The following is a 13,102-nucleotide window of genomic DNA, read 5'->3' as shown; positions in this document are numbered from 1 at the left end:
GGGGTAGAGTATCGACCCTGTCATTAAGGTGTGACTGACAGGTGAGTTGATGGTTGTACCAATTGGCCCACGAAATTTTGACACTTTTTATCCGTGAATAATGTTGGTTAGAGCTGAAGTCTTTATCTATTTTGTTTTGCCTTTTTAAATAGTAAAATCTCATTGCGCTCTCGGTGCTGATTTTTGCTAATTATAATGATTAATCTGACTTAGTTAATCTATCAATACAGCAAACTGACCTGTCTACTAGTGTATTTGATTCATATATTACCGTTGTATTTCTATTATGCTTATATAATCGAGTTACCTATTAACGATGTAATAAAAATGATTATTCCTGATGTAATTAAATTAGTATATTAATGTAATTGAAATTAATACTGATGATTTTTTTTTACCTGCGTAATATACACTGTTTAAATTTTGCCTTTAACAAAAACGGTAAAAATCCTGGTATAAATGTTGCCAGGCATTTACCGTTTTAAAACGGATATGTTGACGTAAAGGAGTGATATTACAGTTACTAACCCGTAAAAGATAATTACAGAGTAGGGCAAAAATTACACTCGCCTCTATTTTACCGAAATACGGATGAGAACAGTATATTTTTTTACAGAGAATTTCCTATTAAAATTACCTTTTTTCAAGTGTAATATAATTAAGTTCTTATTAAACAGTTCGCTTATATTACTCTCATTAAGTAATTAGTTGAGTGTGAATATCATATCAAATCATAAATGTCTAATTTTTATTAATTTATAGGTATAATTATTATTGATTAATGATTCATTTAGAAGTTGTGAACATTTAGGCCCATTTGTGGCTTTATGATATCAATTATTTGAAAATCTCGAAATCTCTGTATTGGTATTACCATTTCTTAGTCATTTTATATCCTTCGTAAACACATTTTCTTTGGAGAGAACTGCTCATTTAACAATGTTTTCAGAGGCAATTTTAGTTATTAACAACAATCTTGATTTGTTCTCCTAAAACGTCTTTCCTTCATCCGAAAAAAAAAAAAACATTGTTAACCTGTTAAATTTCTTGGTGCTAAAGAAGGGTTTTTGCGATATTTTTTTAACCAGTTAATAGTTTTACCTCAGGAGTCAGGGGTAAATCCAGTCAGAATTCATGATTACATCCCCAAGGATTTGTGGTTAAATCTCCAAGAATTCGAGTTGAAATCCCCTTAGAATTTGTTGTTGAATCTCCTCAGAATTCGTGATTAAGTCCCCCAGGGTTCTTGGTTAAATCCACAAGAATTCGTGGTTAAACTCCCCTGAATTCGTGGTTAAATATCCCAGTATTTTTGGTTAAATCTCCAAGAATTCGGGATTAAATCTCCAAGAATTCACCGTTAAATCCCCAAGAATTCACCGTTAAATCCCCAAGAATTCGGAATTAAATCTCCGAAAATTCACCGTTAAATCTCCCCAAGGATTCTTGGTTAAATCCCCCCAGAATGTGATTAAATCACCCTTGATTCTGGATTAAATCCACCAAAATTCGTGTTTAATCCCCAAGAATGCGTGATTAAATCTTCCCCCAGAATTCGTGGTTAAATCTCCACCAGGATTCTTGGTTAAATTTCCTCAGAATGTGACTAAATTCCCCAGAATCCGTGATTAAATTCCTTCAGAATTCGTGATTAAATCTCCCCCAGAATTCATGGTTAAATCTCCACAGAATTCATGGTTAAATCTCCCCAGAATTCATGGTTAAATCTCCCCAGAATTCATGGTTAAATCTATTCAGAATTCGTGATTAAATCCCCCTAGAATTCGTTATTAAATCCCCAGAAATCTTAGTTAAATCTCCAGAATTCGGGATTGAATTCCCCGGGATTCGTGGTTAAATCCCCAGATTGTGGGTTTAAATCCCCCCAAGGATTTTGGGTTAAATTTCCCAAGTATTCTGAGTTAAATCCCCGAAGGATTGTGGGTTAAATGTTCCAAGGATTGTGGATTAAATATCCCAAGGATTCGGACTTGAAAACCCTAAGAGTTTGGAATAAAGTCCCTCATCAAGATTTTTGGTTAAATCCCCCACGGAATTTGTGGTTAAATTCCCTATAGTATTTGTAGTTAAATCCCCCATAGTATTTGTAGTTAAATCCCCCATAGGATTTGGATTTAAATCCCCTAGGATTCATGGTTAACTGCCCCAAGCCTTTTTACTTAAATCCTGAGGATTCGTGGTTAAATCCACCACAGGATTATGGGATCAATCATCCTGGATTTTGTGGGCAAATTCCGAGGAATTTGTGGTAAATCTGCCACAGGACTCTGGGATTTAATCCCAAGGATTTTGGGGTAAATCTCCCAGGATAATGGTGGCAAATTCCCAGGATTTTGCGGCAAATCCCCACAGGATTCGTGGATAAATCCCCCGATGATTTTGTGGAAAATCACCCAGGATTCTGGAGGAGAGTATGTTGACTGACTTAATCTTATAAGATTGTCAAAGGAAACAATAAACTTGAGGTAAAGAATGTTCTTGTTTCCGTTAAAAATCTGTTGGTTAATATCGAGTTCCAACGTTAGCGACCAATAGGCGGACTAGAGTAATTACGAGTAACAACGTACAATTGTAACTGGCAAAATTTATTTTAAAGATCCTGTTTTTTATAATTAAAGTTAATAAAACTTCAGATTTGCGATCATTTAAATGTCTTGATTATGAAAATCGCCTTATGAAATGTGCTAAAGAATGTCACCTTATTTTTTTTTCTCTTTAATTTATTACCTCCGCCTATGAAGTTGGAAGGGGGGTAATGTTTTACCCAGGACCCATTAAGAGGGTCCTGGGTTGTACCCCTGAGTGTGTGTGTGTGTGGGGGGGGGGAACAGCTCACGTACAACAATTTTAATCGTAGAGTAGTGAAACTTGCAAGGATTAACTTTTATGTAAAAAGCTGGAAATTATTCAATTTTGTAAGGCCAAGATCGAAGGTCAGGGTCAAGCAAAAGGTCCAATTCACATAATCAGCCATAAGTCTGCACATCGTTATCACAGACTTCAAACTCGGTTCATATTTGAGTGAATGAAAATCCACGTCAATTAATACATGTGAAGGTCAAGGATTCAAAGTTGAGCTGCCCCTCTAGTTCTTTAATGTTCACATAAACCTTTTTAATTCACTGATAAGGTCAACTAACGTCGTCTGTACTTTTATTTCGTATATTTCCTTCTAATTTCGTTTAGTCTAATTGTTGCTTATTTTGCTAATTCCCTTGTATTTACTCGGAATGGTTAATGTAAGAATATAATAACAAAGTTAAATTATTCAGCAGAGACTGCAGTTACTGTAACAGAAAGGCTGAAGGGCCAGTCTGTACTGGAGCAGTAATTAAGGTCTGTAGGCTACTGAGTAAGTGACCTTAGCTCTGTTAGAATGACCTTTTTGTCTATTAAACATTTCCACTCTGTTGATTTGAAGGTCGATGTGAATTAATGTGACCAATGACCTTTCAAAGAGCTATATTAATCACCCCCTCACCCCCACCATTGTTGCTCACAGTTGAGGTGAGGTTGGGGGTGTCTTTTAACTGGCCGCTCAGAGTAGGGGTGTAAAGCTTTTAGTATTACACAGCGTATTTTCTATATATCCGAATATCTTACTTTTCAAATTTTTGGTTAAATAGTTTGGTCAATGAGGACAATATGTAAATAAACTCTATGCAAACGTAACCATTTAAAATGCAACGCCATAAACGCTTGCTCTTAAAATCAGCTCTATTCATGTTTGCGATTTGAGAGCAACACTTAAAAAACGATAATTTATCGAGAATTGTACGAAGTCATCTTAAGAAATATTAAGCCAGTATTTATCCCCCGAGTTCTCGTTACATCTAATGTACATTTGAGACTATTACGATGCCTGAGAAATCAGTCAATCAATTATTCAACCGTGGCAGTCCAACAATTGATGATTGACAGTCTATTCATAAATTATAAAAGACGAATACATTTCGACACATAAAATTAATAAAAGTTTTTAGCAGTCAAGTTTATTCTCCTGGTGCTGATTTCCTTTTTAACAAATATTAAATATCTCAAATAACGCATTATATATTTAGATAATTTTCTTTGTTTAAAGATTGCAGGTATGGTTAATTCTCTCTCTCTCTCTCTCTCTCTCTCTCTCTCTCTCTCTCTCTCTCTCTCTCTCTTATTCAAAGTTGTGTTGATACCTTTTAAAAGAGATGTATTTTACCTACAATTAAATTGATTTATAGTCAGAATAAAGAGAATATTTGGAGTAGGTGGTATAAAAGACTAAAGCCATTAGCGATTATTGAGAGAGAGAGAGAGAGAGAGAGAGAGAGAGAGAGAGAGAGAGAGAGAGAGAGAGAGAGAGAGAGAGAGAGAGAATATGCACTGGACTTGATTATAAATGCTAACTCAATACACGAGCTACATTGCGAGAATTCTATTTTATGGAGAATTTTGGAAATTTCCCCATTTCGTCTTTCACCGAGCGTACTTACTGTAGACACCTCGAAGCATTGGGCGATAGTAGCAGAGATCAATTGAATGACTATTTTACAAATAACTACAACTTTTTGGGTGAGTTTTGTCTTGGTCTGATATTAAAGCAATAGAACTTTAAGGGCTTTCTAGAGGATAATGGTCCCTTACCCTAACCCCCATCCGGGAGTGTTTATGGTTCCTAACTGCTCACTCCGCATGATAAGTTTGCGGCCACTCTATCGAATTATAGATAGGTACAAAGCTTCTAAGTTTATCCTTTTTATTGTAACTAAGATTAATTTACCTATGCATAACTAAATTAATGAAATCCTCTTCTTTTACTTTTATTCCTCAATTCTACCTTGAAATCAGTTGGGATATCATCAGTTTTGGCTTTAACATGAAATCAGTTGGGATATCATCAGTTTTGGCTTTAACATGTGGTGGTCAGTTTGGGCTTGAATTCTTCTTTCATATGCATTGCCTATACTTACGTATGCAACCAGATCCCAGCTGCTTGGATTTTAGATCATCCCTACTCTTATATCTTTTATTGACTGTCCTAATTTTGGGAATGAAAATAAATGTTCTGTAGTATCCTCTTTATCTTTGCATAGGTCACACACATTATCATTGTATCTTCCCCTGAAATTTGCTTTCAGCTTGAGCGTATTTACTCTTGCCTTCATTACAAGGACTGCCTTATCCAGACCCATTTCTCTAACGTAGGCTCACCATTATAAAACCGCAATTTGCTGGCCAGCACTCCTAGGTAAAAAAATCGTTTTGGCTTCGTAAATGAATTTGGTTATGCCCAGTTGATCCTTTTTCTATTAGTTAAATGCCTAGTTCAAAATTCAAATTCTCTTGACCAAGACAAGCGTTTGCCATGAATACGCAACGCTTTCTTGTGTTAACCTTATCCCATAGGGTTGTTGAACTATGCTGTTGTGTAAGTAACGCAGATACAATTATTATTAATCAAGCTTTCTCGTTCATGTTACTCTGCCTCGTCTTCCTTGATACTCTTGGCCTTGGAGTAATTTTGAATGTTCGAATATTTTGCCGTGTCTACATTCAATGTTCCTCGTTTGATTTAAATGAGGTAAATAATTGTACCCTGTTGTCATGGGACGACTTAAATGAGGACAATTATTGTACCCTGTTGACATGGGACGACTTAAATGAGGACAATTATTGTACCCTGTTGTCATGGGACGACTTAAATGAGGACAATTATTGTACCCTGTTGTCATGGTACGACTTGAATGAGGACAATTATTGTACCCTGTTGACATGGGACGACTTAAATGAGGACAATTATTGTACCCTGTTGTCATGGGACGACTTAAATGAGGACAATTATTGTACCCTGTTGTCATGGTACGACTTGCATGAGGACAATTATTGTACCCTGTTGTCATGGGACGACTTAAATGAGGACAATTATTGTACCCTGTTGACATGGGACGACTTAAATGAGGACAATTATTGTACCCTGTTGACATGGGACGACTTAAATGAGGACAATTATTGTACCCTGTTGACATGGGACGACTTAAATGAGGACAATTATTGTACCCTGTTGACATGGGACGACTTAAATGAGGATAATTATTGTACCCTGTTGTCATGGGACGACTTAAATGAGGACAATTATTGTACCCTGTTGTCAGGGCGAGTTCCAGAAAGGGGGGGGGGATAGAGAGAGAGAGAGAGAGAGAGAGAGAGAGAGAGAGAGAGAGAAAATCAAAATCATACCTTCATGGGGGAAGGGGCCTAGTTAGAACATCATTGTTACTTTGTGAAGCTATTTTCCTCAACACACACACACCGATAGGTTATTTTTTCATAACATTTTGTTGTTATACTTATAATTCAAGCATTAAAAAATCGGTTTTTCAAAATTTTAACATCTTGATTTTTCTTTCAGACATTCCTTGATATACCAGCCCAGATAAAGGAAGGACCATAGAAGGGGGCGGGGCTCCTTGAGACACGTAACAGCAGCAGGCGTTAGGAAGAGACTGATCAAAATATTGACGGTAGGTATTTTGAAAACTAAAGTTTTGATATAATCATTTGTTTTTATAAGGTTTTTTTTGCTGCTAAATTAATTTATAAACTATCAAAATACTTAGGATATCAAATGCGTGGATATAAGGATTTAGACGATTTAATGTTCATATCACATTAATTCAATATTTTTTCTGTGGGAAATGTTTTGGTGGAAATGGTTGGAGTCTTCTTGCTTGTTGCTTGTGGAGGTGGGAATGGAGGTATTTCTATATATTCTTAGTGTTATTGTTTTTTTTTTTTATTACCTCCGCCAACGAAGTTGGAAGGTGGTTATGTTTTACGCCCTGTTTGTGGTTGTTTGTTTGTGTGTGTTTGTGAACAGCTTCCTGGCCACAATTTCAATCGTAGAGTAATGAAACTCGCAGGGATTAATTGCTAGGTAAAAAGCTGGAAACTATTAATTTTTGGAAGGTCAAAAGTCAAGGTCAAGTAAAATGTCCAATTCACGTAATCAGCCACAAGTTTGGACATCGTTGTTGCGCCGACTTCAAACTTGGTTCATATTTGTGTGAAAATCCACGCCAATTAATACGTGTTAAGGTCAAAGGTCAAGGTTGAAGAAAAGGTCGAGAAATAAGGTGTTGCGGAAGAGGTCTGCACTCTACTGAGTGCCCCTCTAATTTCCTTCTGTTATTCTGGGTTGAAACCAGTAAGAATTTGATAAAACTTTAGCATTTTATCATTTTTATTCAGTAGAATTTATCATTTTTTTCCAATCAGTTGTTTAGAATTGGTCAAAAGTGCAAGGTCTAAATATTTCAAGCGTTTATATACATATATATATATATATATATATATATATATATATATATATATATATATATATATATATATATATATATATATATATACAGTATATATATATATATATATATATATATATATATATATATATATATATATATATATATATATATATATTTAAATTTTATAATCTAATAACTTGCCTTGAATGGTAGGTTATTTCCAGATAGGTTATTTTCTAAGAGAGAGAGAGAGAGAGAGAGAGAGAGAGAGAGAGAGAGAGAGAGAGAGAGAGAGAGAGAGGGCGGGCTGTAATAGATGCTGCTTTGGGATTGCTTACATACATTTTTCCCTTTCAATTTGACAACTGTCGTTAAAATAACTGACCCAATTATTTAATCCAATATCAGTCACCCTAGATAGAACGTGGGCAAGAAAAGCACCTGGTATGGATGGCTTGAAGGCTGAGATGTTAACGGAAAGTTGTGTGACTGTACTTGAATGCTTGGTGAGAATGTTTACTATATGTATATGTTATCATTGGTATCGGTGTACTGGGTGTGTGCAGGTATTGTTCCGCTATACAAAGGTAAGGGAGATGTGTGTGCGTGTTGTAATTCACAGGGTATCAGCTTGAGTGTGGTTGGAAAAGTGTATGGTAGAGTATTAATTAATAGAATCAAGGATAAAAGACGAGGAGGCAATCGAAGAAGTGTAGGGTGGTTTTAAGAAGAGGTAAGAGATGTGTAGATCAGATTTTTTTTAGTTAGGCAGATATGGAAGAAATATTTAGTAAAAGGAAGGTGTATGTTGCGTTTATGGACATAGGGAAAGCGTGTGATAGGGAAATTTCCTCCAGTTTAGGAACCACTGACCTAGAGACTCTAGAGTCGGACAGCTCATGAGCCCTGATTGTGAACGAACAAATATATGTAGGCACGATTGTTTGTGTTTTTTTTTTTTTTTTTTTTTTTTGTGATATGGTAATATGCTGGTGATAGAAAAACTAAATTTCCCTTATTTTAAATGCAAGAATTAGATAATGGTTTCCATTTGATCTCGAGGTTGAATACTGCTCAATTTATTGAATTCTTAAACAGAATTGGTGTATTTATCATAATTGACTTAAGAGAAGTAACAAGATAAACATTAGATTTTGATGTTGACGTCATGAACATGATCATGAATACGAGTAAGTAGTAGAAAGACAAGATATAATTTTGCTATACTTACTTACTTGGTATACTTGGTCGAATTTAGAGGGTCTTCCTCACAGCTGTGGTGGTCCACCACTGACGCCAGTCCGTGAGTCCTTCTTCATGAGGGTGATCTGGTCTGGCACAGAGTTTGTGGCTGCCCTGCAGCACGCTGTGTAGCCTGGCACAGGAGGCTCATCTGGCAGCGTCTGCAGGAAGGTGTCAAGTGCTTTCTTGAATTTGGCGACCGAGTAGCCTGTGGTGTGTCTGACATTTCTCGGCAGTGTATTGAACAGTCCGGGGCCGTTGTGGGTGAGGCTGGAGGCAAGGAGCGTTTTTATCCTCACTGGTGTCCTGGAGGAGAGGCTTTGTCTTGCACATGAGCGCCCAGAACGCTCACTTTCACGTGCCCTCAATAAGTCAGGGGTAGGGTCAGGCACCTGCCTCTCCAAGATTTTCCAGGTGTATATTATTCTATATCTCTCTCTTCTTCTCTGTTGAGAGTAGAGTCCCAGCTTTTGCAGGCGCTGCCAATAGTTGAGCTCCCTCATTCCTTTAATTGATCTTGTGAAACTCCTCTGGACTGACTCTAGCTCCTGTATGTCCCCCTGTTTATGGGGAGACCACAGCTGGCTACAGTAGTCAAGGATTGGCTGTATGAGGGTCTTCCACAGTGTCAGCATGACCTCCTGCTCCCTTGAATGGAAGGTACGCAGAACCCAGCCAACCATGCGCCTGGCCCTAGTGGCGGTGTCCTTGATGGGCTGCTGGAAGGTGGTGGCATTGTCCATGAGGACGCCAAGGCACTTGACTGCATTGCTGGGTGGGATTGGCTGCTGTGTTTTTGTCAGCAACTCAGAGTGGATGAGTTCAGTATTGGGCCCCAGTCTCATTATTTCAAATTTATCCTCATTGAATTGTATGTTGTTTGTGTCAGTCCAGTGGAAGACCCTCTGGATGTTTGCCTGCAGCTAGACAACATCCTCAGACGCACTGATCCTGTGGCTTAGGGGTGTTGTCAGCAAAGGAGGAGAGGAAGGAGCCCGTGACTCTTTTTCAATGCCGGCCATCAGGACCAGGAAGAGTAGGGGGCCAAGAACAGAGCCTTGGGGGACTCCGCTGATGACTTTCTCAGCCTGTGACTTGTGGCCGTCAACAGCTACTGCCTGAGTCCTGTTGGTAAGGAAGCTGTGTAGCCACACACCCAGCTTCCCTGCTATCCCCATGGCCCTCAGGTTGTGGAGAAGGATGCCGTGGTCCACTCGGTCGAAGGCCTTAGCAGAGTCTAAGTTGACCAAGTCTACATTTTTGCCTTCAGCAAGGCCCTGGAGTAGCCACTCATAGTGGGCCAAGAGGTTGGAAAGACAAGACCTTCCCTTACGAAAGCCATGCTGAGGGTTACTCATCAAGCTGTTTTCCTCAAGGTGGCTAATGATCTTGTTTCTTAATATTTTCTCATACTTTGATGAGGTGGGAGGTGAGGGCCACTGGCCTGTAGTTTTTGGCTTGGCTTCTATCTCCCCCTTTGTGGATTGGGGAGATGATGGCCTCTTTTAATATTGATGGTATAATGCCAGTGTCCAGGGGGCAGCGCCAGATTTTGTAGAGAGGGAGCGCCAGAGCTTCCTTGCATCTTAGTAAAAGGATGCATCGCACACCATCTGGTTCAGCAGCAGAGTTGATTTTTAGTTCACTGATGGCTTCCTGTACATCAGTTATGGTGAAAGGGATGTTCACGAGAGTCAGGTGATGTTGGGTGTGCACCTTAAAGAACTCGGCAGGTTCGAGAACAATCTTGGCAGGTGTAGGTTGCGAGAAGACTGGTATACTGCTGGGAGAGAATCTGGCATGTGTCCTCAGGGGTGTTTGACATCATCCCATTTCCTGCCGGAAGTGGTCCAACCTTGACTTGCGTTTTGGAAAATTTCTTGCCGTACTTAAAGAAAAATTTAGGGTTGGCCTTGATGTTGCACACTGCCTGCGTTTCTTCCCAGTCACGTTGCCTCTCGTGTGAATCCTTGAGTTCATTTTCTATATGTGAGATCTTGGCTTGCAGCGAGTTTTTCCAGGTGTCACTCTTTGTCGTTTGCATTTGTCTATTTAAGTTCGCCCGTCGCCTCGTAAGCACTTTTCTGTTCCTTGGTATGTGGCTTCTTCTGGTGGCTGGCAGTTTTATTGTTGGCACATTACCTTCACAGGCCCTGAGGATGGTTTTTAGAAAGTCATTCAGCATTACCTCAGGGTTGCCAACATGGAGTTCTGACTCCCAGTCAGTGCACTGTAGTTGGGCATTTAGGAGATCCCAATTCACTTGACTGCTGAAGAAGTCTAGTTTGGAGAAAGGGTTCTTCTCTGTTGGTGTAGCCATTTCTGGGGAATGTGATTTGTTGTAAGTAGTGTGTATCTTGAGGAGATTATGGTCAGAGAAGATAGTCCTTTCAGCTGAGACGTAGTTAATTGCATCACTGTTATTGGTGAAAAACAGGTCAAGTATATTGTTTCCCCTGGTTGGTATGGACACCATCTGAATGAGAAAGGAGGAGTTTGTAATGGACAGGAGCAGTTCGGCTTGAGACTTATCAGCGAGGGTGCTCCCAGTTTGGGTTCCTTCAGGCCACTTCAGGAAGGGAAGGTTGAAGTCTCCAGTGAGGATGACGTCAGGTGTAGGAACTGGCAGGGAGTCCAGTAGGCGACCGAGAGCTTCCATGGCACTTCTGAAGTTTCTAGAACAGCTGCCAGGTGGATGGTAGCAGTTTATAATCACTATTTGTTCCGTAACCGAAATACAAACCACGCTATTTACAAAGGGTTTACTTTTAGCGCAGCTGAAATGACGAGCGAATAGTTTTTAACGAGGGTTAATTACCCCCGCGCTAGTTAGCGAGGGTGGGGAAGGGTAGCTTGCTACCCCTCCCCCCTCCACACACCGGTGACTTGCTTCACTTCACTTTTGGCTCGGCGGTGATCAGACGTGTCTGCTCATCGCCTTCGTGACAGCCTTTAATTTTCTGCTTTTTCTTTTCAGCGTGTGTGTTGGTTGGAAGTTGACCTTCAGTTATTTTCTTTACTATGCGTACGTGCCCTGGAGTTGCTGGCCGTCCTTGTGGGACTTTCATGTCGGACGTTAATACGGATCCACACACCCTCTGCCCTCAATGTCGGGGCCGACGGTGTGACCAGGAGAACATGTGCCGTGAGTGCAGGGAGTGGTCTGCCTCCCAGTGGGAGAGGTTTGGCCGTCGGCGTAAGAAGAAGTCCAAGAGAGACCGTTCTCCTCCGGGGTTAGCCTTGAAGGAGGAAGGTTCTCGGGACTCTTCTTCCGCCGCCCAAACCTCCTCCGAAGCTCCCCCTAGGCCGCCTCCTAAGGAGAGTCGTCCGAGTGGGAGCGCAGGCCCTTGTTCTGTTTCCCTACCTTCGGTGGGGGGAGAGGGCGTCGCCTCCCATAGCGAGGCGGTTCCCCCTCCTCCTCCGGGGGAGGTTATTGATAATGCCTTATCCAGTGATGATCTTTTACAGATTTGGTCGTCCCTGGGTCTTAAGGGCTTGCCCTCCAGGGTCGCTCTTATTGACCTTGTCTCGTTGGGGGCCGCTGTTAAGCAGTCGCCGGTGGTAGCAGAGGTAGACCCTCTGTCTATTGTCGACGTCATGGTGACAGAGGCCTCCAACGTGGCTGGGCCTTCCGCCGCAGGTGCTGTTGCTGGTGATGGTGCTCAAGGCTCTCCTCCTCCTTCCGTACATCCTTCGAAGGGGGAAGTGAGTCCTTCGGTCTCGACTGCTGCTCAGCTTCCTTCTGAGGGAAGTGTTTTGACGGAGACTCCCCTTCGGAGGACCGATGGTCCCGACGATCTCCCCCGAGGCCGCCTCCGCCGTAAGGCTCACCGCCCTCTACGCCACAAGGGCCTCCCTTCCCCTTACAGGGGGACTAAGAGACGCCTTTTTGGGTCTTCGTCCTCCGGGGGGTACTCTCCTCGTCAGCCTCAACCTACTGCTCCGCCCTCCTTGAACCTCTCTGCAGACCGCTCACCATCTCCTGCCAGATCTTCGCCTTCTGGAGAACTCGTCTCCCGACGGGCAACGGTCCCTTCGGGGATAAGGGATTCTTCCCTTACGCGAGCAGTGCTAGCGCACAAGCGCTCTCCTGCTCGCCAGCGCGCTCCTGCTCGCCAGCGCTCTCCTGCTCGCCAGCGCTCACCTGCTCGCCAGCGCTCACCTGTTCGCCAGCGATCTCCTGCTCGCCAGCGCTCTCCTGCTCGTCGACGATCTCCTGCTCGCCGACGCTCACCTGCTCGTCGGCTCTCTCCTGATGTTCGCCCCCCTCGCCAGCGCTCTCCTGCTCGTCAGCTCTCTTCCGAGCGTCAGCGCTCATTTGAGGACCATCGCCCTGCGGTCTCTGACCACCCTTTAGTTCCTGCTGAACTCCCTGCTCACCATCTGCCTGGTCCTGTGGCTACGCAATATCATGCTGCGCGTGTGTCAGAAACACATGTTCGCCAACGCGCCAGCGATCTTCCCGTTCCTGCTCGTGAACGCGCCGCGCCACCTGTCCTCTCACAGGACACGCGTCGACCTTCTGCTCGCCAGCGATCACCTACGCGCCAGCGATTACC

This window comes from Palaemon carinicauda, chromosome 3 (assembly GCF_036898095.1).
Source record: "Palaemon carinicauda isolate YSFRI2023 chromosome 3, ASM3689809v2, whole genome shotgun sequence".
Taxonomy (NCBI): domain Eukaryota; kingdom Metazoa; phylum Arthropoda; class Malacostraca; order Decapoda; family Palaemonidae; genus Palaemon; species Palaemon carinicauda.
This window is presented reverse-complemented; position numbering follows the sequence as displayed.